The sequence below is a fragment of the Octodon degus genome, unplaced genomic scaffold, assembly GCF_000260255.1.
Source record: "Octodon degus isolate 3935 unplaced genomic scaffold, OctDeg1.0 scaffold00362, whole genome shotgun sequence".
Lineage (NCBI taxonomy): Eukaryota > Metazoa > Chordata > Mammalia > Rodentia > Octodontidae > Octodon > Octodon degus.
In genome coordinates, this window is record NW_004524938.1 from 687690 (window position 1) to 710648 (window position 22959).

Consider the following 22959-nt stretch of genomic DNA (forward strand, 5'->3'; position numbering starts at 1 on the left):
AAGAAAGAAAGAAAGAAAGAAATTCAAAGAGGAAAATAGACACATTAGCAGAGCAAAATGGGCCTAATAAAGCAGTCTGGAGGGCTGGGGAGATGGCTCAGTAGGATAAGCGCTTGACTGGCAAACGCAAGGATCTGAGTTCAATCCCCGGTTCCACCAAAATCTGGAGCCCGGCTCTGCTCATTACATCCTCTTGAAAGCATCTCCACCAAAGGTCAGCAAAACAAAGTAAGGTTGCAGTCTCTTTCCTGCCTACAGGCCACTAGGGAGACAAATGTCTTCCTGTGATGGAAAAACTGATCGGAAGGAGAGGAAAAAAAATCCAGGAAATTAAAGGTTTTCTCAGGCAACGTTGAAGTTGAGTTCCAATGGTGGGCAAAAGAAAAATGTGCTTAAAGTCATAACCTGCTTTAGACAAACTAAATGAAACAAGACGAAGACAGATGATGTTTCTTTTACTAAACTGATTTGATAGTTGTACAGGAGTTAGGAAATTCCTGCCAACTGGGGGACAGAGGGTGATTTTTCCATTCATGACTCTGAGTACCTTGATCTCAAAATAAATAATAAAATCTAGAGAAGGCTGAGGATGTAGTTCCTTGTGGTTTCCAGTACCACAAAAGCAGGGAGGGCAAAGAGGCACACAAGTATAGAGGGAAGACGATGTACAGAGGAGGGAAATGGTGCCCCAGACCAAGAGGCAAGTGGCACTAGGAGAAACTGAGGGGCAATGGTGGCCGCTTCCCCCACAGCTTCAGAGGAAGTGTGGCTCCTGCTGACGTTGGATCTCAGACTTCTAACCTCTAGATCTATACAGTTACAAATTTTTGCTGCCCTAAGCAATTTCAGTTTTGATATTTTATATGGAAGCCTTAAGGGAAAAATACTTAGCTTAATCTTCTGGATTTCACAGGCTTGTCTCAAATGTGATGCCTTCCTGTCCCCCATTCCTTCATGTTCCCTCACACCTGGGCTCAGTTCATGGCCTTCATATTTGGAAGGCCTTTGGTCCCTTTGTGGCGGGGACCACTTTCTCATGGCCAGGGCTTAGCCCAGGGGCATCTCACTGTCCTGAGCCTCTGACCTACCTCTGTAGTTGCACTTGCACACGATGTTGAACGTATCTGTGGGCCTTCCCAATCCCATAGGGTGCCACACCCTCTGAGGAAGGTGCCACACCTTCTTCACCTTTTATTCCCACATCCTACCATGTAGATGTTCTCTGACTCATTCCCAAGGGAACTGCCATCTTTGTACCACAGCAAAGTGAAGAAACTGTCATGTACACCCGCCTCCCCAGGAGAGCCTGGGCCTAGAACTCAAATGGACTGCGGTGGATGAGAGAGGAGCAGCACTGCAAACGGAAACGAAGGGATCGGGTTTTCCCAGCACATTTACAATTCCTTTTCCTCTGCACTCCCATGAGATAAAAATGCCCAGAGCAACCAATCAGTGCTCACAAGTGGCATCAGATCCAGCTTATAGAGCTACACTCCATGATGGACTTCACACAGTAATATCTCACTGGTTTACGTGCACATCTGCTTTATGTCATTTGGCTGTGAGTTTCTACAACCTTCACTTCAGAGACTACCATTTAGTGTCCTTTGGGAACTAAACAACAGATCGCTGAATTAAAACCACAAAGACTGTACAAATGGGTAGATATGAAAGAGGTGCTGGAAAAAGTAGGTGGTCTCATTTCTCGCTCCTTCATTAGAAGACTAAAAGAACATGTATAAAGTATTAGTGCAGAAACCGTGCTTTTAAGGGAAATAAATCAGACCCACATGTGCCACATCGTATTGTCCCACTAGTGACCTGAAAGAGTAAATAAAATCTGAAGGGTACAATAGATACTGTGAACGGGAATGAATGGGTCCAAAAGGAAGGAATTATTGAGATGAGGAGAAGGGCAAGAGAGGGAGTGAGGGAAAGAGATATATCTATGTATGTATGCAGGGGGGGCTTGGATACTTGTCCGTGGATTTCTGCTGCACTGTGAAAAGGAGCAGTTAATGCTACATTTTTTTGTCTTCTTTTTTCATGTTTTCCTCTTTCTCTCTTCTTAATTTCTTAGAACTTGCTTCTTTTTCTTTCTTTTTTTCAATTTTGCATGCATATATCTGGTAATCTGAAAAACTAATTTAAAGACAGCACTATGCAATGCAACAGAGCCTATCGAAACCATATTATTTCGTTTAGCGAACTTCTGTATCATTTCTAATTTCGTATTACTATTTGGTATTTTTTTTAAATAGTAAAATAAGGGCTGGCCAAATAACTCAACAAATTAAAGCACCTGCAAGCAGGTGAAGGGGCTGCAGTTCAATCCTGGGCCTGCCATCCAGGCCCCACCCCAGGGGCAGGCTGAGACAGCAATTGAGGCTGGGTGTGGTGGTGCATGTCTGTAATTCCAGCTCTTGGGAGGCTGTAAACAGGCAGATTACTACGAGTTCGATCTATTAGTGAGACCCTGAACACCCTGTGGACCCTTCCCTAAAAATACGGGGAAAAAATTAAAATAATAAAATAAAAAATAAAGTATTATTGATTTTGGAGGAATAAAAGAAGAAAAGTTAGACATAAAAGCCCTATTTTTCTAATGAAAGGACATTTTCTTGTGATCACAAAGTATAAGACTACATATATTAAATGCTATTTCATTAACAAATTATGGCTCATTCTCCACAGTGAAGGAATAAAGAAAAAGTTCACCTAATAAAAGAGGTTAGCTCCTAATTAGGATCAGGCTGCAGAATTTGCCGAGTGTAATTTTCCACTGCAAATTGTTCCTGGGTTGACCTTGGCTGGTATTAAGGACATGAGTTTGAAAACACATCTTTTCTTTGCCAGCACGTCCCCATAAAGCGCCAGCCTTCCAAAGGCCATGGCTAAGTCAGTCTCCTCCCTTGCTTGCCTGCTCCCTCACTGTCTCTGGCTTTATCGAATTTTCTCAAAAAAAAAAAAAAAAAAAATTAACCCTTACTGAACCCCATGGGATACCTGAAAAGACTTAGAGTTAGACTGGCCTGGAAGTGAACCGTATCCCACCACTTAGTACTTGGGTAGTTGAGGCCACTGAATCTCGGTTCCCATCTGCTTGATGAAATCCTAGCTCCTCTTTTTGTGGGAGCGCAACAGGAGGGTGGTGTGTTGCCATAAGTTTACATGTGTTATTTCCCTTCTGGTTTGAGTTTTCCAGAAGCTTTGGGAGGCCACACGAAGGTGTACAGAGAAGCCAGGTTGAGACTATGCAACTGAAGGGCAAGATTTGAAATTCTGACACTAAAGTGTTTGGTATGAGCATGCTCTCTACCCTAAGTCACTGATTTCAAGCTTGCAGTCTTCAAACTCAGATTAGGAAAACTCAGACACCCAACAATTGTACCTACAAGAGTAGTGGCTGCCTGGGTTCACCTTTTGAGGCTCACACAAGTGAATTATAAGTGAAGGATGGGGGCCGGGGAGATGGCTCAGTGGAATAAGGGCTTCCCTGGCAAGCGCAAGGGCCTGAATTCAATCCCCAGTTCTGCAAAAATAATTTTAAAAAATGAAGTGAAGGATGGCACAGTTGAGGCATCCTGGTGTGTTGACCCTTCCCTAACAGGTACTCTATCCCATCTTGCTGTGTGGTCACAGAGGGTGGCCTTGTTTTCCCTGTGCTCCCTGCCTCAGTGGCTTCTTTGGAAACTGTGTAAACTCCCTAACAGACAAACGCTATTGATTTCCAAAAATCCATCAGCCATCTTCCCAGCTCCTCCCCCTAAATAATCTGTGAGATCGTAGGTGTGCTTGAGCGATGTGAGTTTGGCTGAAGTGTTGGTTTCTCGATATGCCAAGGATCGCAGCTTGGGGCTGTCAGTTCATTTATACTGATCGCTTCACCGTGGGAACAGGAATAGCAAGCCTGTGGAAAAGTTCTGGAAGGGCACACCATGTACTGCAGCTTCCCATGGCAGCACGTTGGAAAACTTTAGGGCTTTGAAAACTTTCCAGTCGTTCTAGACATGTTGATGTGACTTTCAGAGACAGGACAGTTACAGTGGAGTAGAGATGGAGGGACAGACAGTTATGCTCCCATATTACTACATTTGATAAATGGGAAGTCTCTGAGAAAAGATCTTGAAAATCAACTTAACAGAGTCTTATATGGCTTCAGACTTTCTTTGCTTCTTTTTGGGAATTATTACCTCTATTTATTCCAAACGGATTTCATTTTCCCAGTTACATCATCAAGAAAAGAATTTCAAAAGCCTGGCATATACCTATAATTCCAGCACTGGGGAGGCTGAGGCAAGAGGATTACCATGAGTTCGAGGCCAGCTTGGGCTACATAGTGAGTCCAAGCCCAACCTGAATACATAGTGAGACCTGTTCTCAAAACAAAAACAACCACACAATGTCAACAAACAAAATCAATTGAAATATCTAAACTTTAGAGATAAAAATTGCAATAGCTTGTAGAAGACAGAGTATAGAAAGAATGAAAAATAACTACATAGAAGTAATTTTTCTGAGCTAGAAATTATAGAAGTAATGGTGATATAGAAGTTTTCAGAGCTTTTGGTGTGCCAGTGTTTTTTTAAAAGGAAAATGGTAAGAGTTGTCTTTTCTTCTTGTATCATACAAAGCACTGTAAAAAATTCAAAAAATTTCTTTTAGTCACAATTGATTTTCATATAGAACTGGGCCTAGCAGAGGTAGGGAGCAGTGGAGGTGGAGGAGTGTGCTAGGAAGGTGTGGACCTGACCAAAGCGCTTTCATAGGCAAGAGTACTTTTGTGAGTTCCATCATACAGATGCTCAATTGCCAAATAATCTGACTTTTGGAAAATCTCTGAAACAATACTTGAATAAGTACTATTTTCCCTCAACACAAGCATTTCGTTAGCCTCTCATTCCAACAGTACCATGACAGCTACTCATTTTTGAACACTCTTTCTGAATCCCCATCCAAACCTGAAGAATATTGCACACCCATACAGCCGGACATTTGTTCTCTGGGAGAGACTTTCGTTTTTGAAAATGGCTCAAAATTGACAGGATCGAACTAAGCATCAAAGAAAATCTTTGTTCCAAAGCAAGAGGAGACTGAGACTACATGGTAATTAATTTTGAAACCAGTTCCCAAAGAGAAGTTTGAAAACACGTTTTGCACAGTGGCAGTCTTGCTGGGATAAGATTGTCTTCCCAACATGAGGTTCACTTTTCTGCATAATTCCTCGTTCTCTTCTCTTTCAGAGTCTAAATCACAGTCCTTAGCTTTTGGCTAACTGCTTTTCACTAAGTTTAATTAGACATTTGTGACCTGATACTGCTTCCCTTTTCACCTAAGGTCAGTAATTTATTTCTTTTCCACTAATTTATTTCTATTCTACACTCCAGAAAATTAGTTCACTTAGAGCTCACAGAACTAATTAACTAGTAGAGGGGTTGCAGTAGATTTGCTCTATAGACTTAGTCTTTCATTTACAACATTTCCTGGCATTCGTAAGTTGTTGAGATTAGTGCTAAGTTGTAGATTCACCATGTTTCTGGTGCCCGTGGCAGGTGGAGGTGAGCTGGGCCTCCCCTCTTCCCTAATTCAGGAGCTCATTAGGAGACTTCTACTTGCTTCAGCAGTGCAGGGCCATCAAGGTTATCAAGTGCTAATCTCTTGTGAGTGCCATGGCACTGCGAGGCCTGAAGAATAAAACTTTCTACACTCACAGTGTTTAGCTGTGCCTTGGCCCAGTTCCTAGGAAAATTTCTTCATATTCTAAGAAAAGGTCAGTAGTGGTACAGATGGGAAGAATAAGGGTGAATCATCTCTGATGATATTCTCCTTGGACCCTTCTAAGGCTCCTGTGTGCCTCCCTGAGGTCCAAGAGCACCATTTTGATCCAAGTGAGCACAGGAGCATCTTCCCTGCTCCTCGCTGAGCCTCTGGCCGCAGCAGGCTCAGTGGGATCCTCACGGAGTGTTTGGGAACACAGTGGAGTTGCCCAGGCTACTGGGAGTGCCTGTCATGCAGTGATCAGCTGTCATGAGCCCATCTGCAATTGGCATCAGGCTAAATAAGGGTGTGTGTGCCCTTGGGCCCCGTCTCGGGATAAGGCCCAGAGGAGGAGCCTTGGGCATCTTCGAAAGCTACAAGTCAGAGGCAGGGGGACCTGTCTGCGTGGAGCTTTTCAGAGAGCAACTCCCAAGGGCAGGTGTTCTGCCTGTTGACCCGACATAATATTTTGAGGTTGAGGGTCAAGACTTTCTACTCTCTGCACAAGAAGGAGGATGAAGGCTCCGTGCTGGCCAGCTGTTCACGTGAGTGTTTTTTACTTTGTCACTGATGATTACCTGGGCACTTTTACCTGATTCACAGCACTTTCTTATTGATGTCTTACATAAGTTGAACTCAGAGTTTAGTATTCTTTCATTTATATCTTCCAAGTTTTGCGCCTCTAGGTTAGAAAAGGGTGTCAAATTTATGCCTTTCTGGGATTATTGGAAAGTATCCAACACTCACAGTAGCTTACTAAAATGGAAAATGAAGACAGATTCTTCCAACTAGTTGCTTGTTCAAGAAGTTGAAGAGTAAAACCTTAACTTGTGAATTGCATCCTTAGATTCTCCATTATGTTGCTATCGGGCCCATTGTGCTAAAAATTGGTTGGCAGCTTTGAAATCCATCCGAATCTCCCTTGAAAATGAATTTTGCCTGGAGTCAGCATTTTCCTCTGAGATCATAGGACTTGTCTCTCTTGGGTGACTGCCTAAAAGGGGTAAAGAAGATGACAGTAATAAAAAAAAAAATGTAAGTCTAAACTGCAAGGATTTTATTCTGGGGTCCTTTTCTCTTCTGTCTCTTTGTTGTTTTATTTCTCAATCCTTACTTGAGTAGCTGATGGTAACTTGATTATCCATTGTCTCCATGGATAACTGTAATGATGTGTCACACAATAATAAGCATGGAGAAATTTTCTTGAGAGAAATATACCTGCAAAACACCCCTCCTTCCGCTCTATCCACACATCAAAATGTCTTTGATACATACAAATATGTCTTTAGTAAAGGAATAAAATATAGCTTTATTAAGCACTGCCATATCATTCTCTGTCCATTGTTTCTTCAGCTTCTCTTTCTGCCCATTTTTTATTTTATTCTGATTTGTTGAGGTAGAGAAGGAGTGGATAGATCTCGTGTAGGGACCGCAGCGATGAAAACCTCTAACTCCTGAGGTCAAATTTCTCTGTTTGCTGGCAGAGAAACACACAACCACTGCCAAAACCACAGAGTAAAGTCTCCTAAAAACCCTGTCAGATAGCAGTGTTTTAGAGTTAAGCCTTTTCATTTATATTTGGACAACCACCTGTTGACTTCTATGGGAGCTTGTCAAGGGCGGATAGATGGCGGGAACCTGGAACAGAAGCAGCCCATTCAAAAGGGATTCATGCTCCCCTTTGAAGAGGTCGCCATTGTTTTCAGTTGAGCCTAGTCAAAGCTCATAAGATCAAAACATCAAAAACAGAAAGGAAAGAGTTTACTCTAGACAGGGTTTCACTCTCTTTTTGAGATTATCACAGCATTGTCAAACCGTCACTTTTAATCCAGGAATCAATTGCAACAATCTTCACAATGCATTTCCTAGTCTTGAAATATAGTGGGTAAGAGCCAGGGGAAGAAACAAGGAAGAAAATCTGCCCTGGACCCAGAGAACGTAACAGTGGGCAGAGCCTCATGGCTCCTGCTATGACCACGCATTTCCCAGAGCAGGCTTTGCTTCCTCCCCACAGGAAGATGGTGGGATGAAGACACACAAAGCTAGAAAGAAAAGAACAGAGTGTAGATTCTTTCCTTAGGAAACTGGTAAACCCAATCCCAAATTTGTGACAGCAGTAGACCACCTCAAGGTGCCAACTCTCTCGAAATTCTGCCAGTTCTGAACACTAGCTAAATTGCCCATTCATCTAACCTGGGTTAAATTATTCCACCTTGGGACATATAAATGAGCTCCTTATGACTTGCAAGAGCAATGATCTGGTCTTAGTAACTCAAAAGGGCAAATTTTAAAATGCAGGTAGTGGAGGAGACTTTGAAAAAAAACAATTAAGAATAACAGGGGCTGGTGAGATGGCTCAGTGGTCTAAAGCACCCACCTAGAACAAGGTAAGCAAAGCACAGGGACCGCGGTTCAATCCCCCAGCACCACATGCCAGCCAGCCCCGCCCCCTGGTGGGCTGAGCTGGCCACACACACACACACACACACACACACACACATAAATAATAAATAAATAAAAGAATAACAGATTTCAGTATTTTATAACTGTCTTCTATACTAAGGCTCAGGGAAAACACAATGAGGAGTTCATAGTAGATCCTGTTCAAGTAAATGTATATTTTATCAATTATCCTTAACATCTCCCCCCAAAAAAGAAACAATCCCCAAAAGATATCTTGGAAGATAAAATTTAAACCTGGTAACTATTTTTTCAGAATAAAACATTGCAATGTTTCTCTTTTGGAAACAATTCCTGGGCTAGACTGACAGCCAGAAGAGTAGATGACATCCTCCATTTACCAAGATGGCATCTATTGTACCCATCTACAGAGGTACAACAGTGCTAAGGACTGAAATAATAAAGTCAGCTTGGTGTACACTGTGACTTCTTCACAAAAGTGATCATCCAGCCCTACCAGCCTCCTTCTGGAGCTCACTTTCCCTGTCCTACATGCCATTTACTTTAAAGCTATCTCTTATCTAACTTGCCTTGGACATGGGCTTTTAGAATTCATTGTCCATTTTCCCACCTACAGCAACTCCAGCCAGTCCAAACTAGACATCTATCTGGGCTTCTATAGAGCAAGGATAGGATAAGTAGTCTCAGGCCTTGGGATTAGGGGATTAAAGCTTAACTCAGCAGATTCCTTCTGCCCTCAAAGTCAGCAGTTTCCCTCTGCCCTTAAATTGATGTATCTGTGAAGTTCATATATGCATTTAATTTCAGTGTGACAACTACAAAGACACCTCTAGTCCTAATTAAACACAGTGTGAAGTATATCTAGACCTGAGGCAGCTCTAGAACAAGCCCAACAGAGTTCACTGAAGCAATGGGAGCCTAGTGATGCTCAGTTCCTTGGCTTTCTTTTTAAATTCCTTGGACAGTCACCTTAAAGTGATGTTCAGCTTTGAAAGCAGTTGCCTGGCATGTAATGCACAAGCCCTGGTTAAGTCCCCAGAATTACAAAGAAAAGAAAAAAAATAAAGGGACAAAAGCATGCAGTGAGCAGATGTGTCATCTAGACAATGTAGCCAAGAGCAGAAGCAGGTGAGCCGCACACTAAGGGAATGCACTGGCCTTTGCCTGCCCTTTTCTCCTCTCTTCACTGCCTCTTCTCGCCCAGTCCCTCTTAGTATGATGTATCCAGACACATTTCAGCCCTGCATTCCATCCTGCGAGCTCCCACAGTCTCCTTCTTTCCAAAGGCCATTTGCACCTTGTTCTAATCAGATTCCAACAACAGATGGGCATACGCATCGGGTTTAACTAAGAAGAACGTAATGAAGGAACCACATACAGAAGTGGGAAAGGATTACTGGTACCACCAAAAGATGTCAAAACACTTGGAGATTACAATAGTAGGATGTTGCCCTAGGTCCAGAAGGTGAAAAAAAAAATGAAAGGATTTGTTAAACTGGTGGGTGCTATCAGCATAAGTTACAGGGTTGAACAACAGCGGTGTAACAGAAATATCACTACTGTCATGGTCATGGCAAGAGAAGGACAGCTGTGCTGTCTGTGAACTCTGTTGGGCTTGTTCTAGAGCTGCCCCAGGTCTAGATATACTCCACACTTTTTAAAATTAGGACTAGAGGTGTCTTTGTATTTGTCACACTGGAATTAAATACATATATGAACTTCACAGATACATCAATTTAAGGGCAGAGGGAAACTGCTGACTTTGAGGGCAGAAGGAATCTGCTGAGTTAAGCTTTAATCCTCTAATCCCAAGGCCAGAGACTACTTATCCTATCCTTGTCTGTAGAAGTCCAGATAGGTGTCTAGTTTGGACTGGATGGAGTTGATATAGGTGGGAAAAAGACAATGAATTCTAACAGTCAATGTTTCTCTTTCCCAGTCTATCCCAGATGCCCACTGGTTAATAGAACTAGAACCAGAAGGGAACCCATTTTTCTCCATGGGATAAGTATTAATTTGGAGGGCACACAGCAGGATAGAAAGGATAGAGAATGGGTCTGGAGAGGGTTGTGGCAGAGCAGCATATAACTGCCATAAATGGGGCTGGGGAGATGGCTCAGTGGAATAAGTACTTCTTTGGCGAGTGCAAGGGCCTGAGTTCAATCCTTGGTTCCGCCAAAAAAAAAAAAAAAAAAAAAAAAACTGTCATAAAATTATTCAGAAACTTACGATTTAATGAACACTGACTCTCATAAGCACAAATTGCTATAATATTATTCCGAGTTTCCCCTCAATAGTTCCTGTGGGAAGGAAGCAAATAAGCATTTTGCCCATTATATAGACGGTAGAAATAAAGCCCAATCAGATTACGTATTTCAGCCACAGCCTCACAATTAAGGATTAATCAGAATCCAAAGTGTAGACCTTCTGACACCAAAGCCTGTGCTAGCCAAGGAAGATGCAACTCTGACAGGATTTGGTGACCGATGTGTTCTGTGAAAGTACAAAGAGGGGAGATGGGATGACGGCTTCAGGGGCTGAGTCTGTAGGCTCAGTGTTGAGGCTGGAGTATGTTGGAATATTTTGCTGAATTTACGCACTTACAGTATTTAAATGACAAAGGAATACCCATCTCTGACAAAACTAAACAAAAAAGGGGGTACAAATGAAGGACCATGTTGTATCTCTATATTCAAAATAGTTAGGATAGATATACAGCTACTTTCTCTTAATTCAATGAATAGAAAGAGTTGTTCTAATAGCAAGACTAGGAGGGACAGGTCAGTTGCACAGCCTGTACTAAATCTGGCCCTAAGGTAAGCAGGTAGGCAGTTGCATGGGGACGTGCAGGACTAGGGTATCTATACTCGCCGAGCCAGAAGGAAATGTGGCCAGCCATGGGGATGGGTGATGAGTGGTGCCTTGAGGATGACGGGCCTTGCCCAGGAGCTCACCAAGCAAAAATAAGATGAGGACCAAGCAGGGCCATCCAAGAGCCCCACACTGGGTAGCTGCTCATTACCATGGGGTCTTTACCATCTGGCCTGGCACACAAGGTCCTCCTCCACAAGTCTCATATGCTTTGCCATTCTTTCTCACTGATACCAGAGACAAACTCTCAGCTCAGGCAGTCTTCTCACACTTTCCCAGCTCCTTCACTTTTCTCTGTGCTGTGTTCTGTCTGTTCACGCTCCAGTGTGCCCCACAACACTGCAGCTTTGGTAGGGGCTCCCTCCTTATTATTAGTTGGTTCAATCATTTGCCTATTTTGGACATGACCAAACATGCATTAGACCATTGTTTGTATTTGCTTCAAATTAACCCACTAGCTTAGGCTCCTCTGTTACAGCCGTAGTAGTGCTCCATAGTTATGACAGAATTATTGGAATTTGTATGAATAAACTTTCAAAGAGAGTACATAAAAGGGACATCATTTATTGTGATATAAGTTACAATGTCTAAAGGAGCAGAGGGCTTAGTAGACCACTGTGCATGTTCAAATTCTGGCCCTGATGAACTTCATTGTAAATTTGGGGCAGGGCTCCATATCGCTTTGCATTCTCATACATAATAGTGCCCCATTCTTCCTGGCTTTGTCCAACGGCTTGAGTAAGATCTCTTTTGGCCTTGAGCCTAATGAGTAGCAAGGTCTCAAAAGTGGGAAGATTATATTGTAATTTTAGGCCATACTTTTAGGCTTAATTGAGTTAGAAAGAACTTCACAATGAATGAGGGGATTAAATATTGAGGGGTAAGGTCATGACCATGTGAAGCACAGGTATTAAACAGAACCTGAGGTATTTTCCTGCCCTGACCAGTGCCATTCAAGTCCATGAATGTCACTTATACCTGCCAGGGCCTATGCTTTGACTTGTGTTATAGATAGTGAGATAGATTTTTTTCAAATCATATTTTAAGAAAATACAACATTTGTGACATCCAAACTATCTTGGCCAACAGGGAAATACAATAAAACATTAAAGATATTGTGCCATATAGCAAGCTGTAGTGGCTTATAGTCGAAAAGTTATTATTAATGATCCTAATCAATACCAATTCTGATGGGAATAATGTAAGCAAATATGAGGAGAGTGAGAAATCATAGCGGTAAATTGTGAGTGATCTTTTTGTTGTGTGTTTTTATGACCACTATTTGGGTCACAGGAGAACACTTGTAATGACAGTGTGTGCCTATAGGTGGCAAACTTGTACTGCCTGTGTTCTGTCCTTGAATGCCCTTGTGAAGAGATGCCGTGGGGTGCAGACACGAAAGTGAAGTTTGTAAAAGAAGGAACAAACAGACTTCAAAACAACATTATCACAACTTAAAACAGGAAAAATCTAATAATGTCATAAACTGCTTATATTCATCTGTAAAAAACCTCATGGAATTGTACCAAATGCATTTATTAAGGATATATTTGCAGGGCTGGGGAGATGGCTCAGTGGAATAGGTGCTTCCCTGGCAAGCGCAAGGACCTGAGTTCAATGCCTGGTTGCGGGGGGGGGGGGGAGAATATATTTGCAGGGCTAGGGAGATGACTCAGCGGACTAAGTACCTGCTTGGCAAGTGCAAGGACCTGGGTTCAATCTCCTGTACTGCATGCTCTGTCAGCCTGGAACCCCAGGCACACGGTGCCAGCCACCGAGACTGGACATGGTGGTGTACGCCTGTAGTCCCAGCTCTGGGAAAGCTGAGACAGGAGGATCACTACAAGTCTGAGCTATGTAGCGAGACCCTGTACCAAACAAATAAATCTTAAAAGAAATAAAAAAATAACTTTCGGCCATAGCAACCATCCCATCGAAGAACAGTAGCCATGGCCCTCCTCTATCTGATGGTTGTGGGCCTCAACAAGGGCCACAAGGTGACTAAACAAGGCACAGTCGTCATCGTGGATGCCTCACCAAACACACCAAGTTTGTGCAGGACATGATCTGGGCGGTGTGCGGCTTCGCCCCTTACGAGCTGGCGCCATGGAACTCCTCAAGGTTTCCAAGGACAAGTGCACCCTCAAGTTCATCGAGAAAAGGGTGGGAACACACATCCGTGCCAAGAGGAAGCGTGAGGAGCTGAGCAACATGCTGGCTACCATGAGGAAGGCAGCTGCCAAGAAGGACTGAGCCCCTCTGGTACACAGCTTTGCAGAAAGTTAAAATAATAAAAAAATAAAAAAAGATATACAGCTCATGATTATAACCAGTTCTATTATCCTCATATATAACTGCACAAGTATGGGCATCTCTGAAAAATAAATGTTCTAAAACAAATTGTTATACAAAAGCAATATTCATTTTAAGTTCTAATAAGTACTATTAGATTGCTCTTTACAAATGCTAAGCTACATCTTTTTTTGTTTTGTTTTGTTTAAGTGTGTTAGGTACATTAAAAATATACTTCTACTGACTCAATTCCTCTCCCCTCTGGCTCCCTCCCTCTCTCATTCCTTCCCTCTTTTCTCTCCCTCTCATTAACATTTTATTCTCAACCTAAGCACGGGGCCAACTTCATTCTAGATTTTAATCACGGGCTCTGTCTTCTCCCACCAAAACCGATTAATAAGAAAACTGCTGGTTTAACTTCCCAACACGTGCAAAACCCAGCCACCTCTCACCACTGCCGCTGTGCCCTGGAGGAAGCTCGGCCGGTCCCAGTGGTTGTCATCAGCCTTCTCTGTCTTCCTCAACTCGACCCTGTTAAAACCAAGTCAGGTCTTTTCACGCCTCTGATCCACTCCAGAATATGTTTTTACTCTGCTCAAAGTAAAATCCTTTGGTGGCCTCCAGGGCTTGGAATGCTCTTCCTGTCTTACCTCTTCTCCTATATTCCCACACTCTCTTCTCCCCTCTGACGGAGACACTGATCTTGCTGCTGCTGCGTAACATCCCAAGCACACCCTCACCTTGGGGCCTTTGCTCTAGCAGTCCCCGTCATCTGGACAGTTGCTTGACTAACTCCATCACCTTCTTTATCACATATTTTTTACTAACACAACTCTGAGTTATACTGCAAGCTTTACCCCAGAATCCTGTACCCCTGGCTCTGTTTCTCTTTCTCTTTTCCTACACCATTTACCTGTTTTGTGATTAACAATTAACTTTTTAAAAATTATGGGGGGCCTTCCCCTTAGCTCAGTTCTTTAAGTGGCTGCTTCAACAAAGCAGTCAGGCTCAGGTTGCTGTGGTTCGATCCCCATAACACAAGACAGCCAGTCATGCCTTGAAGGCATTCGGCTCAAAAAAAAAAAAAAAATTATGTTCATTATCTAATTCCTCCTGCTTAAGTTTCCTTCCCACCTTTAGGCATTGCTGTTTTATTCACTGAAAAGCCCCAAGTGTCCAGAGAATGGTAAATGCTTTATAAAGGTCTACTGAATTGGAATTCTGTTTCTTTCCCTGTTACAGTTATGAAAACAGCTCTCAGAACTATGGCTGTGACAATGAAGCATCCCTTTTGTGGACAATATTGTCCTAAGACTTGTAAAAGAGGAAGTTTCAAGAAGGAAAAATAGAAAAATTTGGCATCATCAAAAGTATAAACGCTTGCATGAATGACAGTGTAAATGAAATGAAAAGACAAATTACAAAGTGAGGGAAGATATGTGCAAACTATGATGATGATGATAAGGAGGAGGAGGAGGAGGAGGAGGAAGAGGAGGAGGAGGATGATGATGTCATTTTCACATACATCAAAGTAGTTCAGCATTACTTTGCATCTCATGCAAAATTCAACAATAAAAATAAAAACTAAGTCATCCAATTAGACCATACACAAAAGGGGATATAGAATGGCAAATAAGGATACCAGAAGACATCCAAAATCACTAACCATTAATGTGATGCGAAGTAATGCTGCACTGCTCCCAGGTATGTCAAAATGGCTAATAATAATAATAATAATAATAATAATAATAAATAAAATGGCAAAGCATCAAATACTTCAGAGACTGGGGAGACACTCATGCATGTTGTTGAGGTTGTGAAATGGCATAGCAACAAAAGTGTGTTAGCTGTTTCTTTTAAAACAAAAGAATGGATTTCCTATATAATTCAGCAGTCGCACTGTTGTGCAGTTGGGTCATATCAATGAACACTGATGTTTGTACAGAGACTTGTACACCATATGCCAATGCCCTTGTAAATCATTAACAAATACTGGAAACAACACAAACGCTCTTCAGTGAGCTATGGTTCAACAAATAGTGGAATATCCATACCTATGAATAGTATTCAGCAAATGCAACTAGAGAAATAAGCCCTGAGTAGGCCCTGTGAGTTGCACCAACATCAATTCCTTGGTATTTATGAGCACTATAGTTATTCAAGATATTAACAGGCAGGCTGTGGACAGCACCCCCACACCCACTTTTCTGGTCATTTTCTTGCAACTTTCTGTAAATCTGGAATCATTTCATGATGAATGAAAAGTTAAGGAAAACTGGATGACGAGATGCAGGTCAGTGAGGGTTTCTCCTTTAGATCTGCATCCCTGGCCTCAATTGGGATGCTCCTATGCTGGTTATTCTACTTGCAGCATGCTCATTTCTTTTTATTTGCTTTTTTAAACTTCTCAAGGGGGCTGGGGAGATGGCTCAGTGGAATAAGTGCTTCCCTGGCAAGCACAAGGGTCTGAGTTCAATCCCTGGTTCCGCCAAAAAGAAGAAGAAAAAAAAAAAAAACTTCTCAAGGAAAAGCCTAGAAACAATTACATGAACATCATTCCTATGTAGTTCTAAGAACTCTCTTCAGTGCTCTACTTTTTACCCTTCTCTTCAGAAACCTGAGTTAGGGTCATCTGTGTCCCTCACGGGAAAATGATGGGTTACAAATTCCCAGAAGCTTTGCTTATCTCTTCCCCAAATTGCAGAACTGAAATCGTAGCGCAAGTGAGACTTGGGCAGAACTCTCACCACATTCCAGTCACTGCCCAGGTCTTCAGATCCATGGCCCCACTGGTCAGGTCTCCTGTCCTTCTTAGAAGCTGCAAAGGTGCTGTATAGGCTACAGCTTGGCCACCATTGCAGAACTGGTCTCCGATAACATTAGTAAATACTACATGTTCACACTAGGTTTGTACTCTCCTGAAATTTCTGAAAGTTATTTTTTAAAAAATCATAAATTAATTGTTTAGTAGACTTTCCAAAATAAACATCCAGTTATTTTTAAAGTGTTTAAATTTGGCCAAATGATTTGCAAACCATTTTTTACATGTTGAGTGATAAGTCAGGACCCTCACTCACACTCCAAGACTCACTTCGTTTTGGCCCTGAGCCAGAGCCAAACCATAAAGAACAACTCTTAGACCCAAGCTGGTGCAAAACCACAGAAACTCTCCTTTTGTTAACATCAAAAGTCCCCAACAGACCAGGTAGCCCTGCCAAGACTAGCTCTCCCTAGGCTGTTCCATCCCATGAACACCCTTCCCTAAAAACCCTATAAAATCTCCTGCTCCTTGTTCGGGGCTGTCTAGACAGCCAGCCTGCTTGCTTCTACCTCCAATAAATCTTCTCATGTCAGAATGCCTTCTCTGGTCGATTGCATGGGTTTGTACCTAACATTGAGGTCAAGCTTGGATCCAGAAACCCTGGAAGAAGCTCAGGGGTACAAATTCAGTTCATCCTCACTAATGCACTCAATTCCATCAGTGAACTGCAGTGTTACCAAGGTCAATCACCTGACTCATCTATGACACAATTATTTTCTGAGTCACAGTAAAGACGTAGCTAGACATGGGTTTTTATAAAGCCTCATACAAGTCCTATTATAAGTGTCTTTTTTAATACCAATATCCACTGGGAGACCAGCACATCACTGTGGTCAAGGACAACATCAGATAGTTTAAAAATGAATATACTGGCTATTTTGGGTCTTGATTCTCTTTATCTGTACAATGGCCTTTGTCTGGAAGCCCAACACTCATGGTCCGCTACCAGGGGCCCGATCCATGCATGGTCTGGAGTTGAATGAGAGCATTTGACTCTCTCTATCAATTTGCAGTGGAACACACATTCCAGATTTTCTACACGGTGTGGTATCAGCTCTTGACATTTCTTATTCAGCATTCATCTCTGTCAGCTATTCTGAAAATTGGAACCAAAAATACTTGACAAATCACTAGCTACATCCTGGTTACAGGTGGCGACATATCCCTGTCGGGGCGGCGGCGGCTGCTACTGCTTATTCATGAAACTGGAGGTTAAGACTCTGCTTCTGAGATGTAAACTAGGGAAAACCTCACATAAAGCACCAGCGTTGGGCAGAATATCAGACAGACAATTTTCAACAGAAATGCGAGTTATTAGAAGTCATGTGGAGTCAGGAGTTGCCATGGAATCCATTTGCTTCTAAAGCAGCTCCTCCTGCTGGAATAGTTTCTCATTATCAAGTCTTTCTGATGGGAGGTGTAAGAGAAAGAAAGAGGATGCTCTACCCAATATAGAATTGGGTTATAATTCCAATGCACTCATACCCCAAAATGAATATGAAATTAAGAATTTTAAGAATAAATATAAAAACTTAACTCCCATATTTGCTGCTGTCTGACTGGAAGTAAAACAGATTGTGATCAGATTTCTTTTCTATGAACTTTTAAAATTCAAGAATACAGGATGGCTTATAGTATGACATTTATCATCACAAATAAGTTATTGGCTCTCCAGGAGTGAAAATAAATATCAGAGCAGATTTAAACCTCGATAGGCTGCACATTTGCAGTACATTTGTTCATGTTTCTTTTCTCCTATGTATCATTTTTATTTAGATTCTTAACCGGACCATTATGGCTTGTCCTTCTCGCAAACTGCTGCTAGCCTGTGTCTGTCCCCTTGCTCCCTCCAAGCTGGTTGTTCAAGTCATGAGAGTGGTTGGCCAGCATGTGTTAATCCTTGAGTTGTTTTTGTGGTAAAGTCCCATGTCTACAGACCAAACATGGGAATAAGTTGTCTCACCATGGAGTTGGAACGGCTGAGTTCTACAACATACAGATTCCAGAAATGAATGACTATTTTAACCTAGGTAAAATGTGAATTGATTGTGATTAGTCAGAAGATCTGTTGGATGAAGACTCCTTGGAATTACATGTGGCTATTTTATTCTGTGTACTGCATAAAAGAGTGTTAAATGTTTGATAGAAGAAAAATGTGTGACGGCAGGATTTTGAACAGACTCTGTTTCTGATCATCCTCACTTGCCAGTATGACTAGTGAGCCCTACCCGCAGGGGTTCAAGAAACCATCGTCTCTATTTAAAGCCAGTTTCACCCCTTCCTCTTACTCACATGAGAGCCAGGATGGTGCCAGCTTCAAGTGTTTCTCCATTGACAAGTCATAGGAGAAAAATTCAGATGACTTTTAACCTCCATTTTCCAAATAAACAAAATATTAAAAGTAGACTGATGCTTTCACCTATGGAATGGGAGAAAAGGTGTATCTTGTGCTTGACAATTTCTTATCCTGTCACCTACTGAGGGCAGTTAGGTTTGCTTCCTCTTATTGTACTTTTTTTTTTTAAGGATGTTATATAGATGCTTTAGAAAGAAACGATGAGGTTCTCTGCATGCCTTGGAAAGTGAAAACATCCAAGTTCAATGGTATAATAAACAGGCTTAATATTTTGCTTGAACATGCAGACAGAAAGTTAACAAGGACCTAGGCTGTATAACAGCAGAGACAAAATGACAGCCCGAAGATGCACTTACTTGATTTGCATGTTGTTTTAAATTGGATTTCACTTAATAATCTGGATTTCCAGGTAAGGAAAATAAGTGAGACGGTTGAGGTGTTCACATCAGAAATGATGCTGGTAACCTAGTCCATTTAGAATTTCCATGTGGCGTTAGTGGGGAGGGACTCTGTAGTGTCTATAGCGGGAGTGTGGAGGGCCAAACAGATTTCATACCAGAAGTGGAGCTGCAACTCTTGAATAAACATGCTCATGCAAAACTTTCTCCAGCTATCTCAAGGAGGCTGGGAGCCTCAGCTGGAGAGGCCTGCCTCTACCAGCATCCTCCCTGGCATGTAAGGAGCAGCTCTGACTTACCCAACTCCACACTCAGGCAGTGCCCAGAGCTCCTGCAGGTTTATGGATCATGAAACTTTTTGGCTTAATTTCTTTTACAACCAGAAAGAAAAAAATTAGAATAACAAATACATGATAATGAATTCAGCTAGAATTATTTCCATCTTTATATCAATGCAGTTATAAAATGTATTTTGAAAATATTTTCTTATGAAAGAAGGGTCCCATAAACACATGGCTGAAGTGCCACATGTCACCAGATGGCCTACAAGGGAGGGGCGTAACCACTTATGGAGAGGCTGAGACCTCACAATGCTCCCAGGGGAGGGCTTCCTTCTGGTCCCCATTCCCTTGCATCAACAGCACATGCACACTTTGGATCCTTTATTCTTAAGTATTCTTTAAAGTTAAGGAACAGAACTGAGACTAACAGGTGACCCAGTGCTATCTTTCCAGTGCTTCTCAGCTAAATCAGACCACCAACTCTCTGGACTTTGCAACGGAGCTGAGATCCTGAAGTCTGGAGCATTCTGCTGCTGACTTGAGCACTCCTTTGCTTCTCTGAGGCCACATTCCCCACCCATGGGTGGTTAGGCTGGATCTAGCTTCTTCCCTTTTATCTTGAGGCCATCCAGTTTCTTAAGGAGAGACAAGAATGAGCCATCTTCAGAGATCTCATCACTATCATAGAGAACCTCACCCCTGAGCAAGGCTTCACTTCAGAATTGTCCCCCACCCCACCCCCGCCCCAGTCTTCTCCAACACAGGCTGAGAAGCATCAGGCAATGGCTAAGTGTGGTTCTTCCTGGAGGGACAGCAGCACCTGGGAAATGCTGATGATTTGGTTCCACCCTAGATCTACTGAATCTTAAACTGAAACTGGGACAGCAGTCTGTTTTAACCCACCCACCAGGTAAATACATACATACTCCAAAACTATAACACCAAGAGCCCAGATTTTCAAGGGCAGATAAGCATATGGGAGTCCAGAGACTGGTGGGTCCAGGAATGTGCTTGGTAGCCCAAAGACACCTGGTCTCAGAGTCAGATGAGCACTGTAATACTTCCTAGGGTCCTGGGGCAGCAGGAACCACTGTGGGCAGCAATTCCTTTTGATGCTGCAGTTGGAGATGGACCTATGTTGTAGAAGGGAGGTTCATGTCCCACTCATGGGGCTACCAGAGATGGTCTGCAGGAAGCTTGTCCTCACTCCTGACCTGTCTGCTTTTGGATGTCTAGAGCACCTAGGTAATGGAGTTCCCCAGGGATTTGATTTCTAAACAAGATTGGGTGCAAGGGACCAGATCTAAAAGCTGCTGTGGGCTCTACCTCTGCCCTAAGTGAACCCTAGGAAGGATCTGTTCTGGAAATGAGTGATTTGTTTATGACTTAAAGGGGTCCACCTCATCAGAATTCCTTACCCACCCTGCCTGAGGATTGCCAGGATTGGCACTTCTGATACGCCTACTTTGGGATTCAGTGGAGACACTAGCTAAGAAGAAGAGCTGGGGCTCAAAGAAGAGGAAACCCTCTAGAGACTCAGGAGCTGGTGGGTTCTGGTTAAAATCCTGGAGATACGTCAGCACTTGCCCTTTGGATCCAGCTCATCCTCAGACTCCTCACCTTTGTGAGGGGCCACTGGGCTGGCCCAGTTCCTCTGGAGTGTCCACCTTGAATGGATTTGGGAACCAAAGCATCTTTTGATCTGAAGCTGCTGACCAATGTTCATCTCCAGCTTTTGCCTTGCTTGTGTTCTTGTGACCAGCATTTCTGCCTTGCTTGTGTTCTTGAGACCAGCATTGCTGAGATAAGCACATACTTCATTCCTAGCTCGATTTCTGGAAAGAAAAGAATGTGAAACATGCCCAGGCCTGGAGCAGAATGCCCTCACCCACTTCCATCTTCAGAATGCACAGAATCAGAGCTGTCTTTGCTACTCGTAAGAAATGTTTTATTTTAAAAATATGTATCTTCCAATATAATGATGCATAATATAAGAAACACTCATTTCTCAGCAGCTCATTCCAGGTCATACTTTAGGTTACAGTTTAAAAACCTGGATGGAAAACGTTATCCAAAATATTTAGTGAAACTACATAAAATCCTTCCTTGTATTCAGCACTCTTTTTTCTGACTTGGTATATTTTCTTTTTCTTTTTCTCTGTGACTTTGTAACCTCTGAAGCTGACCCTAGACTGCCTGCTCAAGCGTCCGTTGAGGTGGATGCCTAAGAAATGTTACTTCAGAGATTTTATTATTGCATTAAAGCACTTAGCAAAAGTGCCCTGATCAGAAAAGTAACATCGACCATAAATTACGAAAAGCAATTTTGTTCTTTGAGGTTCTTCTATCCTTTGTTTCCTATCCAACGGGGTCCAAGTGACAAGGAAGTCTTGTTTCTGCTTTAACATTACAATGATTTTGGAGTTGTAATGCCTAAATGTGGTAATAAGATGGGTCTAGAATATGCAAGAAAAAATGTTAATATGTCCTAAGACCTTAATATTTCCCTAGACAAATTGCCTTTTTCACTGGTAGAAAGTGAACATCTGGATACAACATACTAAGAGGCTTAAGTGACTGTCTTCAGATTTTGCAGCTTGATTATAAATATACCCTTCATCCTTGACCTTGACCACTGGGTAAAATTCTTGTCTGTACACTCGTGCATGTGATGCAAGAGCGTGGAGAAGCGCATGTGTGCACCCCCCTTGGCAGTCTGTAAAAAAAGGAGAGACGGCAGAAAGCACCCCAGCTTTGTAAGATGCTCCGATAGCAGAGCCGAGTTACCAGAACGCAGGCCGGAGGTCTCTGCCAGAGCAGAGACTGGCAATGGCAATGTGCCCACTTCCGGGCCACCGCACGAAAACCCATTTGTGTAGCTCATTCTGGGATTCCGATCACTGCCCGCGTACTCTTTCACACCCTAGAGTTCATCTGCCCTAGTCTGGACTCTGCCCGGTGTGGAAGAGAGGTCAGGCCGCCCTGGGAGCCGCCTCCCCTTCCTCAGGAGCGCTGCGTACTCACAGGAGACGCCGCCCGCTCACCGCCCCTCGGGCTGGAGTTGTGGGCACCTGGCTGCCAGCGCGGGCTGCAGAGGGCAGAGTCCCGGGTGACCTCAGGGGCGGAAAGGACTCTCAGGGGAGCCTCGTCGTCCTGCCTCTGGGCTGTTTGCCCTTCTGAGTGTTGGGAGAAGGGAGATGCTTATTCGGGGGAGGCGCAGAGCTTCTGAGCCAGGGGGTGGCCTAGGGGCTGCGTGGATCCGGGTTCGGCATTAGTGGCTCGCGTGCGCCCGCCTCTTTCCTTTCCTTTGACACTGGCAAAATGGTTTGTAAAATTATCTTCCCCAACCTTAAAAGAAAAAAAAAAAGTTGTTTAAAATTGCCCGTGCTTGAGGCAAATTCCGAACACGCAGGAGGGAGGCACCCGAGGTTCTGGGTCACGGCTCACGCCCCCCGCTCGCGGGCCGGGCCGTGCGAGCCAGGCTCCCTGCGAGGATGCTAAGCCGAGTCCCCAGGCCAAGCTGCGGAATAAAGGAGCTGAGAGAAGGCTCTAACCTGAGTTCAAAGATTAGTAAAACAGGTGTTGCGCGGATTCAGTCTCACGATAAACGCGGCTCCGACCATCGTGTGCCGAGGCCTTAGCGAGGGGCCGGCACCCTTGAGCCGAGCATGCACTTTGATTATTAAACGACCTCTGGACACTGGAGTCGCCTTCCACTGCCTCATCCCGCCCTGACATCGACCTTTGGTGTGAAGACTTCCA

The 22959-nt window shown here is 43.2% G+C and overlaps 1 pseudogene; it reads left to right on the plus strand.

Annotated features, from left to right (window-relative positions):
* The first annotated feature begins 12998 nt into the window (after positions 1-12998).
* Positions 12999-13303, plus strand: LOC101584658 (annotated as a pseudogene).
* Positions 13304-22959: the final 9656 nt, after the last annotated feature.